This window comes from Anolis sagrei, chromosome Y (assembly GCF_037176765.1).
Source record: "Anolis sagrei isolate rAnoSag1 chromosome Y, rAnoSag1.mat, whole genome shotgun sequence".
In the NCBI taxonomy this organism is placed as follows: Eukaryota; Metazoa; Chordata; class Lepidosauria; order Squamata; family Dactyloidae; genus Anolis; species Anolis sagrei.
In genome coordinates this window covers 73,830,524-73,855,916 of record NC_090035.1, presented here as the reverse complement: position 1 = coordinate 73,855,916, position 25,393 = coordinate 73,830,524, and the positions used below count along the sequence as shown (strand labels likewise).

Sequence of the window (25,393 nt, the reverse complement as noted above, 5' to 3'; positions counted from 1 at the left end):
CAAGGAAAACTGCTCCTGTTCTTCCTTGCTGCTGTCATTCCCAGCCTTTTTATAGAGCGTCAAAGCGAGTCCCACCCAAGTATAAACAGAATTTGGCGTAAATTCAAATCCCACCAATGGCAGGGTGTAAACACAGCCAAAAGCCCGGCCTCCTCATTAATTACCAACTGTAGTCAATCACAGTTCACTTGCCTCATTCAGGGCGTGGGGTGGCTGCCTTTAGCCCAGCCCATTATTTTTCTGATCTGCTCCACTTTTAGCCAATCAGGAGGGCGCTCTCTCCGGCAAAACCAGTTTTTAATTAGCAAGCTGAGGACCCATTTTTTGAGCTGGGCTTTCAGATGCCTGATTGCAGGCAGCTCTCGTTTACACAGCGCCTGGGAGACTGGAAGGGAGAGCTTAACACAACACTAAGAAATCCTTCTCTTGTGCTTTTTTGGATGCACCATCCAAAAACAGTAACCGAATTGGTGTTTCCTTTTCCTTTCCTGGGAAAGTGCTGTGGTGAAGGCGAATTGCTTGCAAAACAATGAATTTGTGTCTGTTTTACTTGGGTGCTAATAAATACAAGGATTGAATAGCTTGTCCTTGTTGTACTTGCCTTGATAACATCTGGAATATTGTGTCCAGTTCTGGGCACCACAATTCAAGAGAGATATTGACAAGCTGGAATGTGTCCAGAGGAGAGCTACTAAAATGATAAAAGGTCTGGAGAACAAGCCCTATGAGGAGCGGCTTAAGGAGCTGGGCATGTTTAGCCCCAAGAAGAGAAAGCTGAGAGGGGATATGATAGCCATGTATAAATATGTGAGAGGAAGCCACAGGGAGGAGGGAGCAAGCTTGTTTTCTGCTTCCCTGGAGACTATTTCTCGTGTCAGAGCAGCCAGTCAGCTATATTACATTTCTAACAGAACAAAGCAAACAAACAGACAAAATACAAAATGTGTGAGTTTGGTAGTTGATTAAATGTCCTTTGACCAGTATCTGGCCACTTGGAGTGCCTCTGGTGTTGCCGCAAGAAGGTCCTCCATTGTGCATGTGGCTGGGCTCAGGTTGCGTTGCAGTAGGTGGTCTGTGGTTTGCTCTCCACACTCGCATGTGGATTCTACCTTGTGGCCCCATTTCTGAAGGTTGGCTCTGCATCTGGTGGTGCCAGAGCGCAGTCTGTTCAGTGCCTTTCAAGTCACCCAGTTTTCTGTGTGCCCAGGGGGGAGTGTCATTTGGTATCAGCCATTGGTTATTTATTTGTCCTGTCAGGACAACCAGTCAAATTATATTACATTTCTAACAGAACAAAGCAAACAGACAAAACACAAATTTTGCAAACTTGGTAGTTGGTTAAATGTCCTTTGACCAGTGTCTGGCCACTTGGAGTGCCTCTGGTGTTGCTGCAAGGAGGTCCTCCATTGTGCATGTGGCAGGGCTCAGGTTGCATTGCAGTAGGTGGTCTGTGGTTTGCTCTTCTCCACACTCGCATGTCATGGACTCCCAATTTGTGACCCCATTTCTGCATCTCGTGGTGCCAGAGCGCAGTCTGTTCAGCACCTTTCAAGTAACCCAGTTTTCTGTGTGCCCATTTGGTATTAGCCATTGATTGAGGTTCTGGGTTTGAGCCTGCCACTTTTGGACTCTCGCTTGCTGAGGTGTTCCAGCGAGTTTCTCAGAAGATCTTAGAAAACTATTTCTTGATTTAAGTCATTGGCGTGTTGGCTGATACACAAACGGGGTGGGACAGAGATGTCACTGTCGTTGACGTGCTGGCTGATATCCAAATAGGGGATGAGCTGGAGACGTCACTGCCTTGGTCCTTTCACTATTGGCTGCTACCTCCTGGCAGATGTCAAGTGGCGCAATACCGGCTAAGCAGTGTAATTTCTCCAGTGGTGTAGGGCGCAGACACCCCGTGATAATGTCTCATTAAGAGCCACATCTACTGTTTTAGCGTAGTGAGATGTGTTCCGCACCGGGCATGCATACTCAGTAGCAGAGTAGCATAGCGCAAGGGCAGATGTCTTCACTGTGTCTGGTTGTGATCTCCAGGTTGTGCCAGTCAGCTTTCGTATGATATTGTTTCTAGCGCCCACTTTTTGCTTGATGTTCAGGAAGTGCTTCTTGTAGGTAAGAGCACGGTCCAGAATGACTCCCAGCAATTTGGCTGTGCAAAACAATGAATTTGTGTCTGTTTTACTTGGGTGCTAATAAATACAATGATTGAATAGCTCATCCTTGTCGAACTTTCCTTGATAACTACTCTTCCAAGAATGGGTGGATTTAGAAATAAATGAGCCATTTTACCTCCAGAGTAGTTTAACCTAGAATAGTGTGGGTCATAATCAGATCTTCATATTCTGTAGTTTTGTTGTTGTTCATTCGTTCAGTCATTTCTGACTATTTGTGACCTTATGAACCAGCCCACACCAGAGTTCCCTGTCGGCCGTCACCACCCCCAGCTCCTTCAAGATCAAGCTAGTCACTTCAATGATCCCATCCATCCATCTTATAATAATAATAATAATAATAATAATAATAATAATAAACCTTTATTTATACCCCGCTACCATCTCCCGAAGGACTCGGTGCGGCTTACAAGAGGCCGAGCCCAAATATATCAGTAAAATACAACAACAACAGTACAATAATAAAAAAAACTCATAAACAAAGCAAAAACATAAACAATAACACCTCGGCGCATTAAAATCTTGCCCCTGGTCGGCCCCTCTTCCTTTTTCCTTCCATTTCCCACAGAATCATTGTCTTCTCTAAGCTTTCCTTTCTTCTCATGATGTGGCCAAAGTACTTCATCTTGGCCTCTACTATTCTTCCCTCCAATGAGCAGTCAGGCTATATTTCTTGAAGTATGGACTGGTTGAATCTTCTTGCTGTCCAAGGCACTCTCAGAACTTTCCTCCAACACCACAATTCAAAAGCATCTATCTTCCTTCGCTCAGCCTTCCCTCTGGTCCAGCTCTCACATCCGTAGGTGACTACAGGGAATACCATGGCTTTTATTATGTGGATCTTTGTTGCCAGTGTGATGCTTCTACTCTTCACTATTTTACCAAGATTGGACATTGCTCTCCTCCCAAGAAATCAGCGTCTCCTGATTTCCTGGCTGCAGTCTGTAGTCATCTTTGCACCTAGAAATACAAAGTCTGTCACGGCCTCCACGTTTTCTCTCTCTATTTCCCAGTTGTCAATCATTCTTGTTGCCATAATCTTGGTTTTTTTGATGTTTAACTGCAACCCAGATTTTGCGCTTTCTTCTTTCACCTTGATTAGAAGGCTCCTCAACTCCTCCTCACTTTCGGCCATCAAAGTGGTGTCATCTGCATATCTAAATGTTTCTTAAGTGGTACTTTTCAGATATTAAAACAATTCCGACACTTCCTGTTGTGATTTTTGTTTTCATGTGAATTCAATCTGATATGAATTAAAATCATAGAAGGGACAGACTCTTGGAAAAATAGATCACCTCCCATATTATCTTAGTTTTATCATCTAACTTGGCTGTGGGATCAGGCCTTTGGAGAACAGTGCAGCGCAGTTAACAGATCTGGAATATATAGAATGACTATGTGATTGTGTTTATTGTAATGGTATATTGTTATTGTATTCATATGTTTTTATGTAATTATGATGTTTTTGGTTTTATTTTGCTGTAATGTGTTGTCTGGGCTTGGCCTCATGTAAGCCGCCCTGAGTCCCCGTTGGGGAGATCGTGGCGGGGTAAAAATAAAATAATAATAATAATAATAATAATTATTATTATTATGGAACGGCTTGGACCACGACTTTGGATGGCGTAATTTTAATATGGAATGGAATGTTTTTAAATTTTTCATATGTTTTAATTTTAATCTAATTTAATTTTGATCTTTTGTAATTGTATGTGTTTTAAGGCACTGAATAATTGCCTTTATATAAGCTGCCTTGAGTCCCCTTCAGGGTAGAGAAAGGCAGGATAAAAATAAATAAATAAATTACAATACAGATAAAAGGTTTTCCCCTGACAAATCCAGTTGTGTACAACTCTGGGGGTTGGTGCTCATCTCAATTTCTAAGCTGAAGAGCCGGCATTGTCTGTAGACACCGCCAAGGTAATTAAACCGGCATGACTGCATGGAGCACCAGTACCTTCTCGCTGGAGCGGTACCTATTGATCTACTCACATTTGCATGTTTTTGAACTGCTAGGTTGACAGAAGCTGGGGCTGACAGCAGAAGCTAATAAATAATAATAATAATAATAATAATAATAATATAATCATCATCATCATCATCATCTTTATTTATATTCCGCTCTGTCTCCCCAAAGGGTCTCAGGGCGGATTCCAAACATAAAAGGCAAATATTCAATGTCCGAATACAACAACAATACATCCATGCTAACAAAATTTATACAACTCAACATATAAATACGAATTATAACTTAACAGACTAAAATTAAATTAAAAACACAGCCTATTATAACAGACATAAGACAAAACATCAAGCTCACACCGCTCCCCGGATTCAAACCTGCAACCTTTCAGTTTAGCAGCACAGCAGTTTAACACCACCGGGGGCTCCTTAATTACAATATAATAATAATAATAATAATAATAATAATAATAATGTTTATATTATTATATAGAATTATGATATAATAATAATAAAAACTTTATTTCTAGACAGCACCTCTCTCCCAAAAAGGACTCAAGGCAGTTTACAGCACAAAAACAGGCAAACATTCAATGCTTTACAAAGTAACAAAAAACATCAGGAATAATACACAATAATACACAATAATAGCAATAAACTTATAATGAAAAAATGAAATGTTGAGACAGGAGACAAACCAATCAGACAATAAATTAGGGCTGTGAACATTAAACATATATCAAGAACAGTTAAGACACGAGTTGCATAGGAAATTGCTAACATAGGTATTTATTAAAATGTATCCTAGCCATCATATACTGCAATGGCTTCGCCAGTGTTCCCATGGAATAGTGTCTTAGTCTTCTTCCTCTCAATATGCTAAAGTACATAAGTGTGTCATCAAAAGTTTATTAAAGGAGAGGAGGGTAGGAGCCATTTTAGTTTCTTTAGGGAGGGAGTTCCAGAGACAGGGAGCGATCACAAGTAAGGCCCCCTCTCTCGTTCCCACCAGCTGTGCTTGAGACAGGGATGGGACCGAGAGCAGGGCCTCTTCCACTGACCTCAGTGCACAGGATGGTCTATATAGGGATAGATTCTTTGTATGGATTTGCAGTAAGATTAGAAATATTAAAGTCTTTGTGTTGTTAAAGGCTTTCATGGTTGGAATCACTGAGTTACTGTGAGTTTTCCAGGCTGTATGATCATGTCCCAGAGGCATTCTCTCCTGACGTTTCGCCCACTTCTTTGGGAGGCATCCTCAGAGGTAGTGAGGTCTGTTGGAAATGAGGCAAGTGGGGTTTATATATTGGGGAATAATGTCCAGGCTGGGAGAAAGAACTCTTGTCTGTTTGAGGCAAGTGTGAATGTTGCAACTGATCACTTTTATTAGCCCAGGCAGCAACCAGCCAGGCTTTGAAGCTGCAAGGCCATCAAATGCTAATCAAGGTTGCCAGTTGCAACATTCACACTTGCCTCAAGCAGACAAGAGCTCTTTCTCCCAACCTGGACATTCCACAGATATAAAAACCGCAGTTGCCTAGTTTCCAACAAACCTCACAACCTCTAAGGATGTCAGCCAAAGATGTGGGTGAAACATCAGGAGAGAATGCTTCTGAAACGTGGCCTGGAAAACTCACAGCAAACCACCCATTCTTTGTTTAGACGTAAGTAATTTGTTCTGATTAATAAAGTAGACATCGCCTCGTTTTCAATACCCAAATTAATGGCTCTGGACTGAAGAAAACGTTAAGAATTACTGAGTGGAAACATGCTTATTAGTAAGTCCCACTGAACTAACTTGGACCAAGCAAACCTACTCAGGATTGGGTTGCTCCTCAGCTCCTCCTCGCTTTCGGCCATCAATGTGGTGTCATCTCATATCTAAGGTTGTTAATGTTTCTTCCAGCAATTTTAACCCCAGCCTTGCATTTGTCAAGCCCCACATATCGCATGATATGTTCTGCGTACAAGTTGAATAGGTTGATTGAGAGTAAACAAACCTGCCGTACGCCTTTCCCAATCTTGAACCAGTCTGTTGTTCCAGGGTCAGTTCTTACTGTTGCTACTTGGTCCTTGTACAGATAGGAGAGAGGGAAGGTGTATTGGTATGCCCATACCACCAATATATTATTATATTATATTATATTATATTATATTATATTATATTATATTATATTGTTGTTATTCATTCGTTCAGTCATCTCCGACTCTTCGTGACCTCACGGACCAGCCCACGCCAGAGCTCCCTGTCGGCCGTCACCACCCCCAGCTCCTTCAAGGTCAGTCCAGTCACTTCAAGGATGCCATCTATCCATCTTGCCCTTGGTCGGCCCCTCTTCCTTTTACCTTCCACTTTCCCCAGCATAATTGTCTTCTCTAGGCTTTGCTGTCTCCTCATGATGTGGCTGAAGTACTTCAACTTTGTCTCTTGTCTCCTTCCCTCCAGTGAGCAGCCGGGCTTTATTTCCTGGAGGGTGGACTGGTTGGATCTTCTCGCTGTCCAAGGCACTCTCAGAACTTTCCTCCAACACCACAGCTCAAAAGCATCTCTCTTCCTTCGCTCAGCCTTCCCTAAGGTCCAGCTGTCACATCCGTAGGTGACTACAGGGAATACCATGGCTTTGACTAGGCGGATCTTTGTTGCCAGTCTGATGTCTCTACTCTTCACTATTTTATCGAGACTGGACATTGCTCTCCTCCCAAGAAGGAAGCGTCTTCTGATTTCCTGGCCACAGTCTGCATCTGCAGTAATCTTTGCACCTAGAAATACAAAGTCTGTCACGGCCTCCACGTTTTCTCCCTCTATTTCCCAGTTGTCAATCATTCTTGTCGCCATAATCTTGGTTTTTTTTTATGTTTAGCTGCAACCTGGCTTTTGTGCTTTCTTCTTTCACCTTGAATAGAAGGCTCCTCAGCTCCTCCTCGCTTTCGGACATCAGAGTGGTGTCATCTGCATATCTGAGGTTGTTAATGTTTCTTCCACCAATTTTCACCCCAGCCTTGCATTCATCAAGCCCCGCACATCCTCGCATGAAGTGTTCTGCATACAAGTTAAAAAGGTTGGGTGAGAGGATGCAGCCTTGCCGTACGCCTTTCCCAATCTTGAGCCAGTCTGTTGTTCCGTGGTCAGTTCTGACTGTTGCTACTTGGTCCTTGTACAGATTCCTCAGGAGAGAGACAAGGTGGCTTGGGATACCCATCCCACCAAGAACTTGCCACAATTTATTATGAATTTATGAATTTATTAGGATACTAGAGACAAAGTTGAAGTCCTTTGGCCACATCATGAGGAAACGGCAAAGCCTAGAGAAGACAATTATGCTGGGGAAAGTGGAAGGCAAAAGGAAGAGGGGCCGACCAAGGGCAAGATGGATGGATGGCATCCTTGAAGTGACTGGACTGACCTTGAAGGAGCTGGGGGTGGTGACGGCCGACAGGGAGCTCTGGCGTGGGCTGGTCCATGAGGTCACGAAGAGTCGGAAACGACTGAACGAATGAACAACAACAACAATATAATATAATATAATGTTATTATATTATATTATATTGTTGTTGTTGTTCATTCGTTCAGTCGTTTCCGACTCTTCGTGACCTGACTGTAGCCAGGAAATCAGAAGACGCTTCCTTCTTGGGAGGAGAGCAATGTCCAATCTCGATAAAATAGTGAAGAGTAGAGACATCAGACTGGCAACAAAGATCCGCCTAGTCAAAGCCATGGTATTCCCTGTAGTAACCTACGGATGTGAGAGCTGGACCTTAGGGAAGGCTGAGCGAAGGAAGATCGATGCTTTTGAGCTGTGGTGTTGGAGGAAAGTGCTGAGAGTGCCTTGGACTGCGAGAAGATCCAACCAGTCCATCCTCCAGGAAATAAAGCCTGACTGCTCACTGGAGGGAAAGATACTAGAGACAAAGTTGAAGTACTTTGGCCACATCATGAGGAGACAGGAAAGCCTAGAGAAGACAATTATGCTGGGGAAAGTGGAAGGCAAAAGGAAGAGGGGCCGACCAAGGGCAAGATGGATGGATGGCATCCTTGAAGTGACTGGACTGACCTTGAGGGATCTGGGGGTGGTAACGGCCGACAGGGAGCTCTGGCGTGGGCTGGTCCATGAGGTCACGAAGAGTCGGAGGCGACTGAACGAATGAACAACAACATATTATATTATAAGCACAATTATGTTGTTTACTTTGTATGTATTTGTGATGTTACTTGGAAACTGCTCTCAGGGAGATAGAGCGGTATATAAATAAAGTTTTGTTGTTGTTGTATTGTCGAAGGCTTTCAATGGCTGGAATCACTAGGTTCTTGTAGGTTTTTTCGGGCTATAGGGCCATGTTCTAGAGGCATTTCTCCTGACGTTTCGCCTGCATCTATGGCAAGCATCTTCAGAGGTAGTGAGGGTGTTGTTGTTGTTGTTTAGTATCCCCTCCTTCCTTGTCCCTCCAGGAGGGGGTCTCCTTCTCTCCCCGCCCTCCCTAGAGATGCTAATAGTGAAGGTTACTCAAGGTGCGCGGCCCCTTTAATTCCCCCCTCCCACCTCGCTTGACAGCCCCGGCGGGCGATGATGTCTTCTCCCGAGAGCGTGCGTGCGCGCGCGTGCCCGTGTGGCTATTTTGAAAGAGGGAGGGGGCGGAGCCACACAAAATGCAAATTAAGTGGAAGAGGGGGAAAAAAATATTTGCCTTTGGAAAAAAAATTGTATTTTTTTAGTAACCTTTCCCACTTTTGCTTTCTATATTTCCTTTTGTTTTATTTTTTTAACCCGCCTTGCTTTGGCTCCCCTGTTGTAATCTATGGTGTGCTTTGCAGTCAGGCATTGCGCTGGCCCGCTATGAGCCTGTGCCTTGCTGGGGTCCTGCCTCGGGAGCCCGTGCGGGGATGTCTCGGAGACCCCGCGCTGACTGCTGCTCAAACATCACGGTGAGTTTGTTACAATGTAGCAATTTCTCTTTAAATCTCTTAACTCTCTCTACCTGCGGCTCAGGGCTGTGACAGGGCGAGGAAACAACACCGGGGGGAGGAAGGAAAAAACAACCCTGGCCCCCCTCCCCCTCCTCGGCTCCCTCCCCATTGCTTCCCCCACAAGCAGCCTCCTATCCCTCTGTCTGCACACAACCAGAGACCTCTTCTCTATCCATTGGGGCCCCTTCCTATTTTTCCCCAAAAATTGAGAATACATTTCCTTTCTAATCCTTGAGGGAGGGGGGTGTTGTTGGGGGGTAACCTCCCCCACCCTGAGCCCTCCCCTCTTCCTTGGTAGACCCCTCCAGGTTCTAGAATAATGGGGGGAGACCAGGATGTGTCCTCTGGAAGGAGTGGGGAGGAATTGATTGGTTTCCTGGCAGTAAAGGCATCTTCTGTTTTGCTTCTCTCCACCTCTCTCTCCCCCCCCCCCCCAGTTCCCCTCCCCTCCATTTCCAAAATAAATGCAAATGAGTGCCCTCCCCCCACCCCTAGTAGATAAGATATGAGGACTCTGGTTTGTTTATCTCACCAAATGCAAGGCCGGAAAAGCAAAAAAGGATTTATTTATTTGCTGTGGTGTCAGATTGGAAAGGGAAATCCCCCCATCCCCCCCCCCCATTTCCAAAATAAATGCAAAAGAGTGCCCTCCCCCCATCCCTAGTATCCCTAGTAGATAGATAGGAGGTCTCTGGTTTGTTTATCTCGCCAAATGCAAGGCCGGAAAAGCAAAAAAGGATTTATTTATTTGCTGTGGTGTCTGATTGAAAAAGGGGGAAATCTAGTGTTTGTGGTGTCTGCACAGGGATATTTTTATTCAGGCCGTGTGTGGAAACATGATTGTTGGAGTCTGGATTTTTTTTTAAAAGGATAGGTTTGGCTTCTGCCAATCTGTCCCCAACCTCCTCTTCATGAAATCTCAAACTTGGGCTTCTGGCCTTCTCCCGCAATCCATTACCTGTCTGTTTTTGTACTGATATGGTTCAAGAGAGAAGCAGCACAACGCAATCAAACAAGAAGTCTACTGTATTGTCGAAGGCTTTCATGGCTGGAATCACTAGGTTCTTGTGGGTTTTTTCAGGCTATATGGCCATGTTCTAGAGGCAAGAAGTCTACTATTTCTTCTCTAAGTGATTATTGCTACCAAATGCTATATCCTAACATTTATGTTCCATAAAGGAAGACCTAGCTGGAGTAGATTTATGTTCGGCCAATCTCCCCAACCTCCTCTTCATGAAATCTCAAACTTGGGCTTCTGGCCTTCTCCCGCAATCCATTGCCTGTCTGTTTTGTATTGATATGGTTCAAGAGGGAAGCAGCACAATGAAATGAAAACAAGAAGTCTACTATTTCTTCTCACAGTGATTATTGCTACCAAATGCTATATCCTAACATTTATGTTCCATAAAGGAAGACCTAGCAGGAGTAGGTTTATGTTCGGCCAATCTCGCCAACCTCCTCTTCATGAAATCTCAAACTTGGGCTTCTTTCTGGCCTTCTTCCGCAATCCATCGCTTGCCAGTTTTGTACTGATATGGTTCCAGAGCGAAGCAGTACAGAGCAATGAAAACAAGAAGTCTACTATTTCTTCTCTAAGTGATTATTGCTACCAAATGCTAGATCCTAACACTTATGTTCCATAAAGGAAGACCTAGCAGGCGTAGTTTTATGTTCGGAAAAATCTCCCCAATCTCCTCTTCATGAAATCTCAGACTTGGGTTTCTGGCCTTCTCCCACAATCTATTCCCTGTCTGTTTTGTACTGATATGGTTCAAGAGGGAAGCAGCACAGAGCAATGAAAACAAGAAGTCTATTTCTTTTCTAAGTGATTATTGCTACCAAATGCTATGTTAGGAATTGTGAGAGCTGAAGTCCAAAATACCTGGAGGGCCAGAGTTTGCCCATGCCCAGGCTATCCGTATACTTACGTTCCATAAAGGAAGACCTAGCAGGAGTAGGTTTGTCTTCTGCCAATCTGTCCGCAACCTCCCCTTTATGAAATCTCAAACTTGGGCTTCTGGCCTTCTCCTGCAATCCATTACCTGTCTGTTTTGCACTGATATGGTTCAAGAGGAAAGCCGCACATGCAATGACAACAAGAAGTTCGTTTGTGGGATTAACATAACACAAAAACCACTGGACGAATTGACACCAAATTTGGACACAATACGCCTATCAAGCCAATGAGTGATCACCACTCATAAAACACTGAAAAACACAGCAGAAGAGACTTTAAAAGCCAAAAAACAAAAATTACAACACATGCACAAAACCACATACATATATACAAATACACAAATATATAGACACACATACACTTAGACTGGGCCACAGCAACGCGTGGCAGGGGACAGCTAGTGTTCCATAAAAGAAGACCTAGCAGGAGGAGGTTTATCTTCTGCCAATCTGTCCCCAACCTCCTCTTTACAAAATCTCAAACTTGGGCTTCTGGCCTGCCTGTTTTGTACTGATATGGTTCAAGAGAAAGCCACACAGAGCAATGAAAACAAGAAGTGTACTATTTCTTCTCTAAGTGATTATTGCTACCAAATGCTATATCCTAACACTTATCTTCCATAAAGGAAGACCTAGCAGGAGTAGGTTTATGTTCAGCCAATCTCCCCAACCTCCTCTTCATGAAATCTCAGACTTGGGCTTCTGGCCTTCTCCCGCAATCCATTGCCTGTTATGTACTGATATGGTTCAAGTGGGAAGCACGGCGCAATGAAAACAAGAAGTCTACTATTTCTTCTCTAAGTGATTATTGCTACCAAATGCTATCCTAGGCTATTAGGAATTGTGGGAGTTGAAGTCCAAAACACCTTGAGGGCTGAAGTTTGCCCATGCCTGGGCTATCCCAACACATATCTATATAAATAAAAATGTAATGTTCATTTGTGGGAGTAACATGACTCAAAACCTACTGGACGAATTGATGCCAAATTTGGACACAAGACACCTATCAGGCCAACGAGTGACCATCACTCATAAAACTCTGAAAAACACAGCAGAAGAGACTTTAAAAGCCATAAAACCAAAAATTACATTACAACGCATGCGCAAAACCACACACATATATGCAAACACACATATATACACAAATATACAGACACACAAAACACATATACACAGACTGGGCACAGCAATGCGTGGCAGGGGACGACTAGTGTTTCATAAAATAAGACCTAGCAGGAGTAGGTTTGTCTTCTGCCAATCTCCCCAACCTCCTCTTTACAAAATCTCAAACTTGGGTTTCTGGCCTTCTCCCGCAACCCATTGCCTGCCTGTTTTGTACTGATATGGTTCCCAAGGAAAGCTGCACAGTGCAATGAAAACAAGAAGTCTACTATTTCTTCTCTAAGTGATTATTGCTACCAAATGCTGTATCCTAATACTTAACGTTCCATAAATGAAGACCTAGCAAGAGTAGGTTTATCTTCTGCCAATCTGCCCCCAACCTCCTCTTTACAAAATCTCAGACTTGGGCTTCTGGCCTTCCCCGCAATCTATTGCATGCCTGTTTTATACTGATATGGTTCAAGAGGAAAGCCGCATAGTGCCATGAAAACAAGAAGTCTACTATTTCTCCACCTTGTCCTATCTTTCTGTATGCCCCGATAGTAGTCCAACTTAGTTACTCTTGTGGAGTTTATCCAGAGTGACCCTCACATACCTTAGAGTTCATAGTAATAAATGAAGTAAAACACACAAAAGATCAGTCTATATATGTTTTGTAAAACCGAAGTAAACAAAAAAAAAAGAAGACCCCCCTCCACTCACACCTGAAACTTTAGTTTCAATGTTACAACTGAATTTGGTCATTTGCTTCTGTAATCTTATTCATGTTCTATGAACATCCCTTGAGTGACGTATTTTCAGTAGTAGTGATATTTATCAAAATATTATATGGTTAAAATTAATGTTAATGAAAGGTTCCTGGAGACCAGAAACTGGACTGAAATGTATTATTTGTTGTTGTTGTTGGAGTGGACTTCGGAATGGTGGATTTTAACAAGTTTGGCCATACCACTTGGAAGATCTTAATATTAATTCCTAAAGAGAATTAATTTTAGGTTGTTTCTTTTTTTTAAAGTATTTTGTGTTATTTACAAGTAATAGTACGATCTAAAATTAAAACATATAGTGATATGGCTTGGGATTGTATTGCCGAAGGCTTTCATGGCCGGAATCACTGGGTTGCTGTGAGTTTTCTGGGCAGTATGGCCATGTTCCAGAAGCAGTCTCTCCTGATGCTTTGCCCTCATCTATGGCAGGCATCCTAAGAGGTTGTGAGGTATATTGGAAACTAAGCAAGGGAGGTTTATATATCTGTGGAATGTCCAGGGTGGGAAAAAGAGGCAATTGTGTGGGAGCAAGTGTGGATGTTGCAATTAATAACCTTGATTAGCATTGCAAAGCCTTGCAGCTTCAAGGTCTGTCTGATTCCTGCCTGGATTGAAATTGATTTTGTTTATAATTCTGGTTCTATTAACTGCTGGAATCCAGAATATTTACTTAAGCATTTGGCCAGTTAGCTATTGCACTAAAATTACCTGATTATAAATGTGTATAGATGACATTATTTTCCCTGTGATCGTGAATACATTTATTATGAAGCAAGGCCTATAGAAATTTTTCAGGCAGTTCTGAAAATTTGGTTAAGTTTAAGGTTTTGCTGTCAGAATCATTAGATAGCATTTTAATTTTATTTCATGTATTTGCTGAAACAGTTGTTCAGCTGTTCTTATGCTATTAAGAAATAGATCAATAGCAGCAGTTGTGATTAACTAATTCCCTTAAAAATGGAGATCCAGTTTTTTTTCTTGTTATGCTGAAATTTGAACCTTTCTTTTCCTTTCCTTTTTAGAAAGCATTATATAAGAGTGGTCCCCCTCCCCTTCCCCATAGATGCTTTTTTGGAATTGTCATAGTTTGCTTTGTTGTATGTGTGCCAAATTATTGTGTACCAGTTGGTGTGGATCCATTCTATTAAGTCAAGTGGAAACTAGAGGGGATTCGTCATCATTGACAGCTATGAATGTTTTGGGAGAAAAAAAGAGTTCATTGAAAACATGAAAATATGGAATTTGTGCTATTTTAGTTGGAATTGAATTTCTTACTTTCAATGCCAATACTACCCCTTTAACTATATATTATACAACGTAAAAAGACCAGGCTTCCTTAACTACATAACAAGAAGAAAATAAATAGAAACCCTGGAATGTTTCTTCTTTGAATTGTAGGATGCTTGAGATAGTCTGAAAGAGGAAGTTGTGCCATTAAGTCTAGGTATTGTTTGGACTGCAACTCCCAGCAGCCCTAGCTACTCAGCATAGGTAGTAGTGAGGAATGCTGGGAGTTGCAGCTCAATAGTGTCTGATGGGCTGTGTGTTTTGATGGCCAGTCTAAGGATCTGATGAATAATAGGGTAATGCATCTTCCCCAACCAAGAGTTTTGATTATGTGTTTTGATATTTATACAAAGAGAGCAGGAGAGTTGTTCAGGTAATACTGATCTATAAATGCAGCTCCCATATTTAATACGTATTAGTAAATGTTAATAGTAAATGCTTGGAAGTGGTAACAGATTGGGCAAGGACAAAAAAAATGAAGCTTAATCCAGGTCTAATAGTGTTGCTTATTTTTTAGGAAATAGTGGTGCATCAGTATTTAGGACAGGGGTCCTCAGACTTTTTAAACAGAGGGCTAGATCACAGTCCCTCAAATTGTTGGAGGGCGGGATTATAATTTGAAAAAAAAAACATGAATGAATTCCTGTGTACACTGCACATATCTTATTTGTAGTGCAAAAAAAAAACACTTAAAAACAGTGCAATAATTAAAATGGAGAACAATTTTAACAAATATAAACTTACTAGTATTTCAGTGGGAAGTGTGGGCCTGCTTTTGGCTGATGAGATAGGATAGTTGTTGCTGTTGTTGTTGTTGTTGTTGTGTGCTTTCAAATCATTTTAGACTCAGGTTTACCCTGAGCAGGGGCCCCTGGGCCTTAGTTTGAAGACCCCTGATTTAGGGTAACACTCAACTTGAAAAATCACGGAGTGACAAGTCTTGATTTGCACTTGGATTATAAGGTTATGTCTGGAAGCAAAGATGCTTTTGATGAAGTTAGGCCAGAATATGTCTGCTCTACCCGTTACTGGGAAAGTCCAAACTTGCCATGCCTTTAATAATTTCTGGGTAGATTATTATGACAAACTATGTATGGGGTGCAGGATGCCTTTGAAGTGTCTTCAGAAATTTCCCTGATCCAAAACATAATACAATATAATAATTGATGGGTGTTTGGCTTCAAGAACCTTTGGTACTGATTTTACAGTCTTTTCTGGCTTCCTTTTGTTTCTGGGTACAACTCAAAGTGTTGGTTATGACCTTTAAAAATGTCAACATGGTTTGCGTCCATGATATGCAAAGGATAATCTTGTCCCATACGACTCTACTTGCCTCTTAATATCTTGGCTGTTCTCCATGTTCTAAAAATGGTGAAGTTATCACTGGTTGGGATTCAGAAGAGAGCTTTTGCTTTGGCCCTGTTCAAACTGTGGATCTACTTCAAGGAGGATTTTTTGTGTGTGAATTATTTTTATACTTATTGAAGACATTGCTGTAAATCCTAAATCCAAAAAGAACAGACCTAAATATATTGTTAAATGTGAGTCAACATGTAGGTGAATCCTATTGCTTTTTGCGTTTACTCTAGTTCTCACTGACAGTAGGATTTAGACATTGGCTTTGAACCTTCTGAATTGGTTGTTTTCTGCTATGTGTGTCTTGCTTTCTCTTGAATAATATACAATTTTGTAATTTATTAATTGTAATTTTAAGTTAAGGCAGTGGTATGAATTGTTAGCAAAAAAAAAATAAATCCATTGCACCCTCAGACTATATCAATGGAAGTATAGTGTCCAGATCAAGATACGGAATAGTTTACTCTGTTCTGATGTGGTTGGATGTCACTGGTTCAGGACACCACAGTTTAAAAAGGATGTCACTAAACTAGAATGTGTCTAAAGAAGGAAGACCAAGATGATGAAGAGTCTGGAATTGTTGGAGTCGATTGAGTTTAGTGAGGAGAAGACCAAGAGGTGGCATGGTAGCCATCTTTAAGTATTTGACCACTTGCTGTGTGGAAGATGAAGTGAACTTGTTTTCAGCTACCTCACATGATAGGGTTTGAACCAGTAGATTCAAATTATCAGAAAGGCGATCACAACAAAACATGAGGAAGAACTTTCTAGTGGTAAGAGTGGTTTGCTCGTGGAATAGACTGCCTCATCAGGAGGATTTTTTGAAAATAGAGGGTGGATAGCCAACTCTCAGGCATGCTTTACATAGGTTTTACCTGCCCTGAGTAGATAGTCCTTGGGAGTTATGTCACCATTTGTATCTGTGATTCCTTTTTGTGCACATAGAGCCGTGGTAGCATGTTTGTGCATTGATAGCATGTTTGTGCATTGACTTTGGTCTATACAAGTGGTTCCCAACCTTCTTTTGACTAGGGACCACTTGCCCAGGGACCACTTTGACCAGGGACCACTCTCCAACATTAGTACCAAAAGGGTTACAAATCAGTTTTTCATCAACTTTAGATTCGGTTTGGTTATTTTTGATGCTGATTCAGAAAATTGCATTGGATAGACCACATCTGATCTAGTTTCTGATACAGGACATATGCCATCCAGTAGTCGCCATTTACCGAGCCACAAAAAAAATAAAATAAAATCTAGAGCTGATGTTATTATGTATTTATTTATTTCCAGTATTTCTATCCCGTTCCTTCTCAACCCCCAAAGGGGGACTCAGGACGGCTTATATTTGGCAGCAATCCGATGCCAATACCTATAACAGAGCAATATAATAACAATTAAAACAATAAGTAAAACATTAAAACAATAAAAAACAGTATTAATAGCCGTATCACCATTCCAGTCAATTCCATATCCAATTCCATATCCAAAGTATGCCTATTGTCCAAAAGCCTGGTCCTGGAACCATGACTTCAATTTCTTCCTAAATGACTGGAGGGATGAAACCGATCTTACCTCAGTGGGAAGCGAGTTCCACAGGTGGGGGGCCACAGCCGAAAAGGCCCTGTCTCTCATCCCTGCCAGACATATTTGCAACGCTGGCAGGAGTGAGAGCAGGGCCTCCCCGGATGATCTTAAACTGCGAGGTGGGTCATAGAGGGAGATGCATTCGGACAAGTAAGCTGAGTCAGAACCCTATAGGTGGTGTGTTCTATCTAATGCACTTTTCTGAATCAGAACCCAAATAATCCCAGGAATGGGCCTAAAAATGAAGACACCAAGGCACCCCTGCTTCCATGGCTCTGTTTGGGGAGGGAGGAGGAGAAGCAGCAGTCAGGAGGCTTGTTGTGGTGCCTTTCATTGATAGTCAGCCTCTCCCCTCCCAACATTACAGTTGCCTCAGCACTATAAGGCACTATAAGGGTTTTTTGCAAGACCAGTCACTCTCGTTTCAATAATGTAGTAATGGTGAGGCCGCGGACCATATTTTAGTTCTTGGGGATCACTGGTGGTCCATGGACCACAGATTTGGTACCACTAGAGTAGATAGTCCTTGGGAATTTCTTCCAACTCTTGTATCTATTATTCCTTTTTGTGTACATAGACCTGTGGTAGCATATTTGTGCACTGACTTTTGTCTATACTGACCACTTTATATCTTCCCCCCTTTCTATGGTGTTGTGTTTTACTAACAGTAAAACAGGGAAATTTTATAAGTTAGTCTTTAGCAGTAAGTAGTAGCAGAAGATGCAATGTGTGGCTTCTAGAAGGTTCTCAGACGAAGGAAAAACATCAGTGTGCCTAAAACGTCATGGAATAAAAGACAGAAAATAAATGCTTACCATAATTTCTCCCTTACATTTATTATATTATGGATGAAATATGGATATAATGCACATAAAAGTCTGCTCTTCTTTCTTGCCATTCAGTTTATCAGCCACTCAGGGTAGACATTCAATTTTTGTCTCCTGGGCAAACACTGTTTCCATTGGTTCAGGAGGTCCAGGATTTTTGTCCAATCTCTGTATTGGATTATGACTTTTGTCAGTAAGTGCCATGCCTAGTTTCCTTATGTATGAACATAGAACAAAACCAAAAGCCTTGAATTTCACATTCTTCCATCTTATCTCTGAAAAGATATAAAAGCTGGATATACTGCTTAACCCAAGCTTTTGGATTATGTCATCAGAACGTAGGTATACCACCTTTACAACCAATATATTACTTATCAATTGATAAAAACTCATGTTCACAAAATACCAGTACATGAGTTAAGGCTTAGAAACTCAATTAAAATCAATACATCCTACAAAAACGCAATTGGTGAATTCCCTCAGTAGGCAATTACAGGACCATTCATTTGAAACATTTAACTCTCCAATGCAATATTATGTCCCTGCATTTGAGAATTATTGCACTGAATATGAAACAATATAGAAGTAGAAAATATTCAAAGCAATCATGAAAATATAATCATGGGACAGTAGGTGAAATCAGCAATGCCAGTGGATTGTTGGTTTGGCCTGTCTGAAAGAACTGGAACTTCACAATGCCAGGAAAGCATGTATTGAATTGGCCATAACACCCAGCCTGTAGATCAGTGGTTCCCAACCTGTGGTCCATGGGCCACCAGTGGTCTACTCTGCAAGAACTAAAATATGTTCCACAGCCTTACCGTTGCAACGAGAGCGACTGGTCTTGCGAAACGCTCTTATATAGTGCCAAGACTTATTACAAATGGTTTTCTGTAGGCGAGCAGATGGCAACTATTGAATGGCATATATTCTGTATCAGAAACTAGAGATGATGTGGTCTATCCCATGCAAATTTCTGAATCACCACGCCAAATAACCAAACCACATCTGAAGTTGACCAAAAACCGATTTGTAACTCTTTTGGTACTAATGTTGGAGAGTGGTCCCTGATCAAGTGCTACTTGGTAAAAAAAAAAAACAAAAACAGGGCCATAGCCAGAAAAGATTTCGGGGGGGGGGGGGGGTTGACACTTTTTTTAGTAAATAATGAAGAGTAGTTCGATAACACAACAACAACATTTTTAATACAGTTCAAAGACTCTTATTGCTCCATAAAAGGTATAAAATACAAGGTATGCAAGGTTAGTAAGGCCAAAAAAACAAAAAAAAGGTTGTTGTTTTTAACCTGAAAAACTTCAAGGGGGGGGGTTGAACCCCTACCCCCCCCCCCCCCCCCCAAGCTGCAGGCCTGGTTGGGAACCACTGCTGTAGATGATGTTCCAATGTATTGATTCTGTATTCTTCACTATTTGTTGTGATTTTTTTTTGTCGTGTCAGGAGCGACTTGAGAAACTGCAAGTCGCTTCTGGTGTGAGAGAATTGGCCTTCCGCAAGGACGTTGCCCAGGGGATGCCTGGATGATTTGATGTTTTATCATCCTTGAGGGGGGCTTCTCTCATGTCTCCGCATGAGGAGCTGGAGCTGGTAGAGGGAGCTCATCCGCCTCTCCCTGGATTCGAACCTGCAACCTGTCGGTCTTCAGTCCTGCCGGCACGGGGTTTAACCCACTGTGCCACCGGGGGCTATTCGTTAAGACTGATGGAAGTTGCGGTCCAACAACATATCTCAGGCTGCATTATTCCAACCCCTGCTCTAAAAGTTACAAAACCGGGATTTATCACAAGGACTGAAATGAAGTTCCTGTGCATTCCAAGAATGATAAAGAAATTGTGCCATTCTTTTTTCTTTGTCCTGATAAAGAGTGTGCGGCGGTGGGGGGAGTGATGGAGCGTGGGGTTGTGTGTGTGTGTGTGTGGCGGCGGGGGGAGTGGGGTTGCGTGTGTGTATGCGGCGGCGGGGGGAGTGATGGAGCGTGGGGTTGCGTGTGTGTGTGCGGCGGGGGGGGTGTGTGCGGGAAGCGGCGCGGCGGGGCTTGGAGTGGGCATGGTTTCCGCAGAGGGAACGTTGGCCGGAAGGCCATGTGCGCGCGCCAGGGAACTTGCGGCTGGGCGCCAATGTGCATGCTCAGTTGTTTTGCCGTTTTGTGAGTGTGTTGTTGTGTTGTTTTTCATTTTGAGTAGATATGTTTGTACCTTGTGGGTTGTGTTATGGGCACGGGGATTTTGGTTAAGTTTCGTTGGGGGATTTTTGAGTTTTGTTGTTTTGCCGTTTTGTGAGTGTGTTGTTGTGTTGTTTTTCATTTTGAGTAGATATGTTTGTACCTTGTGGGTTGTGTTATGGGCATGGGAATTTTGGTTAAGTTTCGTTGGGGGTTTTTTGAGTTTTGTTTCCTCGTTGGATGCCCCTAACAAATTTATATATATAGATGTTTCCTACCTATCTCCATCCTATAGACCAGGGGTCCTCAAACTTTTTAAACAGAGGGCCAGGTCACAGTCCCTCAAACTGTTGGAGGGCCGGATTATAATTTGAAAAAAACATGAATGAATTCCTATGCACACTGCACATATCTTATTTGTAGTGCAAAAACACTTTAAAACAATACAATAATTAAAATGAAGAACAGTTTTAACAAATATAAACTTATTAGTATTTCAATGAGAAGTCTGGGCCTGCTTTTGGATGATGAGATAGGATTGTTGTTGTTGTTGTTGTGTGCTTTCAAGTCATTTCAGACTTAGCAAGGGCCGGATAAATGACCTTGGAGGGCCGTATTTTGAGGATCCCTGCTATAGACTTAGGCTAGAAAAGGCATGTGTTTTTTTTTTTCTAATCCAATAGTGTTTAATATTGTCACAAAATCTTACTATATTAAGCTACTAAAACTACTGACAGAGGGAACTGCAACCAGATGTTTATGAATCCACACTTAAAACCTTGCTTAGAAGCAAACACATCTACTTGGTGAGAGCAAGGAGGTGAGAGTTACAATTACATGAGATCATCCTTTACTGTGATTGTTTGTGGGATATATTCTAGTGTAATTGCCAATGAGAATAAAACTTGTAATGTGCTAATTAGTTCCAGTTGTTTTCTTCAGATCTGTAAATCATAAGAGGTCAAACTTTCTATTCTCAACTAAGAGAATTCAACCTATGTAGTTTGTTTAGGAGAGCATAAATGAAACCAGATGAGCCTGACCACTACACACTACACAAACCGAGGGGGTATCCTAGGTCATGCCTAAGATGTCCTGAAACTTGCTGCGTGTTTCTACTGATCTAACGTGGAAACCCTGGAAAATTTCTACAGAATTCCAAAGTTCCATGTGACACGTCTTAAAATAATTTTTAAAAAATCCCGTTCTTTTCAATTCTTGATTTTGTATTTAGCAGAAAAGAAGAAGAACTCACTTAGAATACAGTAGAGTCTCACTTATCCAACTTTCGCTCATCCAGCATTCTGTATTATCCATCGCAGTCTACCTCCCGCCCGAATCCACATTTATTTTAATACATTATGATGTTGAGGTGCTACATTCGTAAATACAGTAATTACTACACAACGTTACTGTGAATTGAACTGCTTTTTCTGTCAATTTGTTGTAAAACGTGATGCTTTGGTGCTTAATTTGTAAAATCATAAAGTAATTTGATGTTTAATAGACTTTTTCTTGTTTGTTGTTCATGCATTCAGTCAAGGCTTTTTCTTAATCTCTCCTTATTATCCAACATTTTTGCTTATCCAACGTTCTGCCAGCCCATTTATATTGGATAAGCGAGACTCTACTGTGATAGAATCATAGAAAGGGTCATCTCTTTAAATCCTGTCCATGTAGAGATAGAAGCTAAAAGACCCCTGATAGGATGGCATCCAACCTTTGATTAAAGACATTGGCCAGAGGTAGAACACATTGGCCAGAGGCACAAGATAAAAAGTAGAAGCTAAGTAAAGCACTGCAAAAGCAACCTTTGCAGCTTTTCTGTTGTTGTTGGGTTTTAGGTGCAAAAGTGTTAATATCAAAACAGCAGGTCTTGTTTTTGAAGCTCTTTTTGACATTTGATTTGAGTTATACCATAGTGTGATATTCAGAAGTATTTGTATTATAGTCCACTTCATCCTCTTCAAATGACCAGGCCGGGGGACAAGGTTGGTAGAGTTTGTTGTTGTCTATTCGTTCATTCACTTCCGACTCTTTGCGACCTCATGGACTAGCCCACGCCAGAGCTCCCTGTCGGCCATCACCTCCCCCAGCTCCTTCAGAGTCAAGCCAGTCACTTCAAGGATACCATCCATCCATCTTGTCCTTGGTCGTCCACTCTTCCTTTTTCCTTCCATTCTCCCCAGCATAATTGTCTTCTCTAAGCTTTCCTGTCTTCTCATGATGTGGCCAAAGTACTTCATCTTTGCCTCTAATATCCTTCCCTCCAGTGAGCAGCCGGGCTTTATTTCCTGGAGGATGGACTGGTTTGATCATTCTTGTGGTCCAAGGCACTCTCAGGGTTTTCCTCCAACACCACAGTTCAAAAGCATCTATCTTCCTTCGCTCAGCCTTCCCTAAGGTCCAGCTCTCACATACGTAGGTTACTACAGGGAATACCATGGCTTTGACTATGTGGATCTCTTTAACAGTGTGATGTGTCTACTCTTCGCTATTTTATCAAGATTGGTCATTGCTCTCTTCCCAAGAAGTAAACTATAGTTAATAGTTATACTCTGAATGTGATGTTTATCCTATATTATCTATCTAGTTACAGAAAGACCATGTACAACTAAATGTGAACTGGTTCCTTTGTGTTTTTGGAGTTCTCTTCCCAACCCCCCACCCAGGAAACATAGCAGGCTATGAACATTGTATTGAATGAGGTTCTATACTCTGGAATTTGCAGAAGAGAGGGAAAAATGTACCTCCAGCAGAACTTACAAAACTGTATCGGTTTTGGTCGTCTGAAAATTGAGCAATGAAGAAGAAACAACAACTTCTAAGAGGCCTTCCACACAGCCCTATATCCCAGAATATCAAAGCAGAAAATCCCACAATGTTTGCTTTGAACTGGGTTATCTGAGTCCACACTCAGATAATGTGGGATTTTCTGCTGTGATATTCTGGGATATAGGGCTGTGTGGAAGGGCCTCAAGTCTGCGTTTCCTAAAAAGCCATGGAATTGCAAAATTTAGCCAGGTAATGTTGTAAGAAGAATCTTGTTCTCTTCATCGTACTATTTTAGAAGATTTGGGTTGTATTTTTAACTTTAATTTTATCTCAAGATTAAATTGATTCTGGATCATGCTGTTTAACCTCCAGAGCTCTTATTCCATTGCCAGAAACAGCACTAAAAGAAACTCAAATGCCGCTTGCTATTGGAAGATTCCCCTCCCCTAATCTCCACCAGCCATGTTGATAAAGTCTAAATCTTACAATCCAGACATTAATAACTCTGGGATAATTTACTCCAAGGCACCGGAGTCATTGGAGAGTATAACTGCATACTTTTAATGCAATTAAATAGGAAACTTAATAAACCTGTTACATTGGGGACTCTTTCCTCGGAGGGATTTTCTTAACTATGTGTCAGCCAATCCTTTAGGGGCCACTTTGTGTATACTAATAGGTTAGACATCAATCCAGCAAAAATCATAATAATTAATCATTCGTAGTTGAAGGTTCTTTCAGTGTTTGAAAACAAAATGAACAAATGGTAAATATTTGTGTATTTTGTAAGTATGTTCACTATCAGTGGAAAGGCTGCACATTTCCCCCCTTCTTATTACTCCCTGCTTATTGTTCCTTGATGCTTTGAGCAATGCTCTATATCACCTACCTCATCTGTTAGCCATCTATAGTGCTGTTAGCTTTTAAGCAGGCCTGCGTTTTACTTTTCCCTGTTTAATTCTTTTTGCAATTGGATCCCACCAGTTAGTGCTTTCTTGCTATTTCTTTTAGAAGCTGGGGACTGCACACCCTTTTAGCACCATGTGTCTTTTGATGGTTAAGCGCAGCTGCCTTCTGTACATATCACAACTTGCAATGTACCTTTTTCACAGTCTTTCCCTCAAAGATCTTTGTACCTTGACCTCCTGTTTGCCATAGTTTCTCTGAGCCTATTATAGTGTGAGTGTATGGGGGGGGGGGGGGAACAGGACGTGTGAAGGAGAGCAGCACAGAGCCAGGCTATTAGGTCTGCCAGTGGACAGCAGTAATGGCCACACATCCTTATCCCCATGTATGTCTTGTTTAATTTTGTGTATTGTTCTTAAAAATGTTTTAGATGCTGTACACTCTGTGCATCTAAGGCTGGGTAAGGTTGGGCACCGGGACTGTGGCGCAGCTGTCAGCTGCATTAAGATCACTATTGTTCATGAGCCCGGGTCAGAGTGAGCTTCCAACCAATTTGGGTAGCTTGCTGTTCCTTTGCAGCCCAAAAGATAGTTGCATCTGTCAAGTAGGAAATTTAGGTACTGCTTATGCGAGGAGGCTAATTTACAACGCCATAAAAATCTTCAGCAAGCATGCAAGGAATGAGGAAGTACTTCATCAGTGTCACAAATGGACGGTGAAGCGACAGCTTCTCTGGTGGCCAGAATACCCTCATGAAAAAAGCTGGAATGTTAAATAGCCTCTTTGTGTCTGTCTATATTTGTTGTGTGTCTATGGTATTGAATGCTTGCCATGTATATGTACATTGTAATCCGCCCTGAGTCCCCTGTGGGGTGAGAAGGGTGGGATATAAATACTGTAAATAAATAATAAATATGTACATTGTAATCCGCCCTGTGTCCCCTGCGGGGTGAGAAGGGTGGAATATAAATACTGTAAATAAATAATAAGTTAATAAAACATTTGGGAGGAATGGAAACACAAGATGTATATTGCATCACAAGTTCTTCTTACTATATTTCTTAAAGTGCCATCACAATGTACATTATGCTTTTCCTCTGAGGACTTATCGTATATACTCAAGTATAAGCCGACCCAAATATAACCCAAGGCACCTAATTTTACCACAAAAAACTGGGAAAATGTATTGACTCGAGTATAAGCCGAGGGTGGAAAATGCAGCCACTAATGGTACATTTCAAAATAAAAAAATAGATACCAATAAAATTTCATTAATTGGAAAATCCAGAGAAGGGGGTAAGGCTTCAGGCAGGGAGTTTTACTGATGAGGACAAACAATAAGGACAGCCTTTCCCACATTCCATACCAAGTGTAATTCAGATGTTAGGAATGAAAAATAGCAGTAGATTCATATGGGAAGAGGCAGAACATTAGCCATCTTTCTTCTAAGCTATTTAGGCACAGAAATGGATTTGAAACTAATGAAATTTAGCCAGAATTGAATAATGTAGTCCTAATAATTAGTTAGT

General features: G+C 41.7%; 1 protein-coding gene across 6 annotated transcripts in view; it reads left to right on the top strand.

The window, feature by feature from the left end:
- The first annotated feature begins 8,929 nt into the window (after positions 1 to 8,929).
- Positions 8,930 to 25,393, top strand: part of LOC137095388 (BRD4-interacting chromatin-remodeling complex-associated protein-like) — a 120,574-nt gene continuing 104,110 nt past the window's right edge. The window contains exon 1 of one of the 6 annotated variants that reach the window (XM_067461996.1): positions 8,930 to 9,060. The gene's annotated coding sequence lies outside the window, so the exon portion shown is untranslated. The remainder of the gene's footprint in view (positions 9,061 to 25,393) is intronic. The other 5 variants (XM_067461994.1, XM_067461997.1, XM_067461998.1 and 2 more) reach the window with 5 other exon arrangements.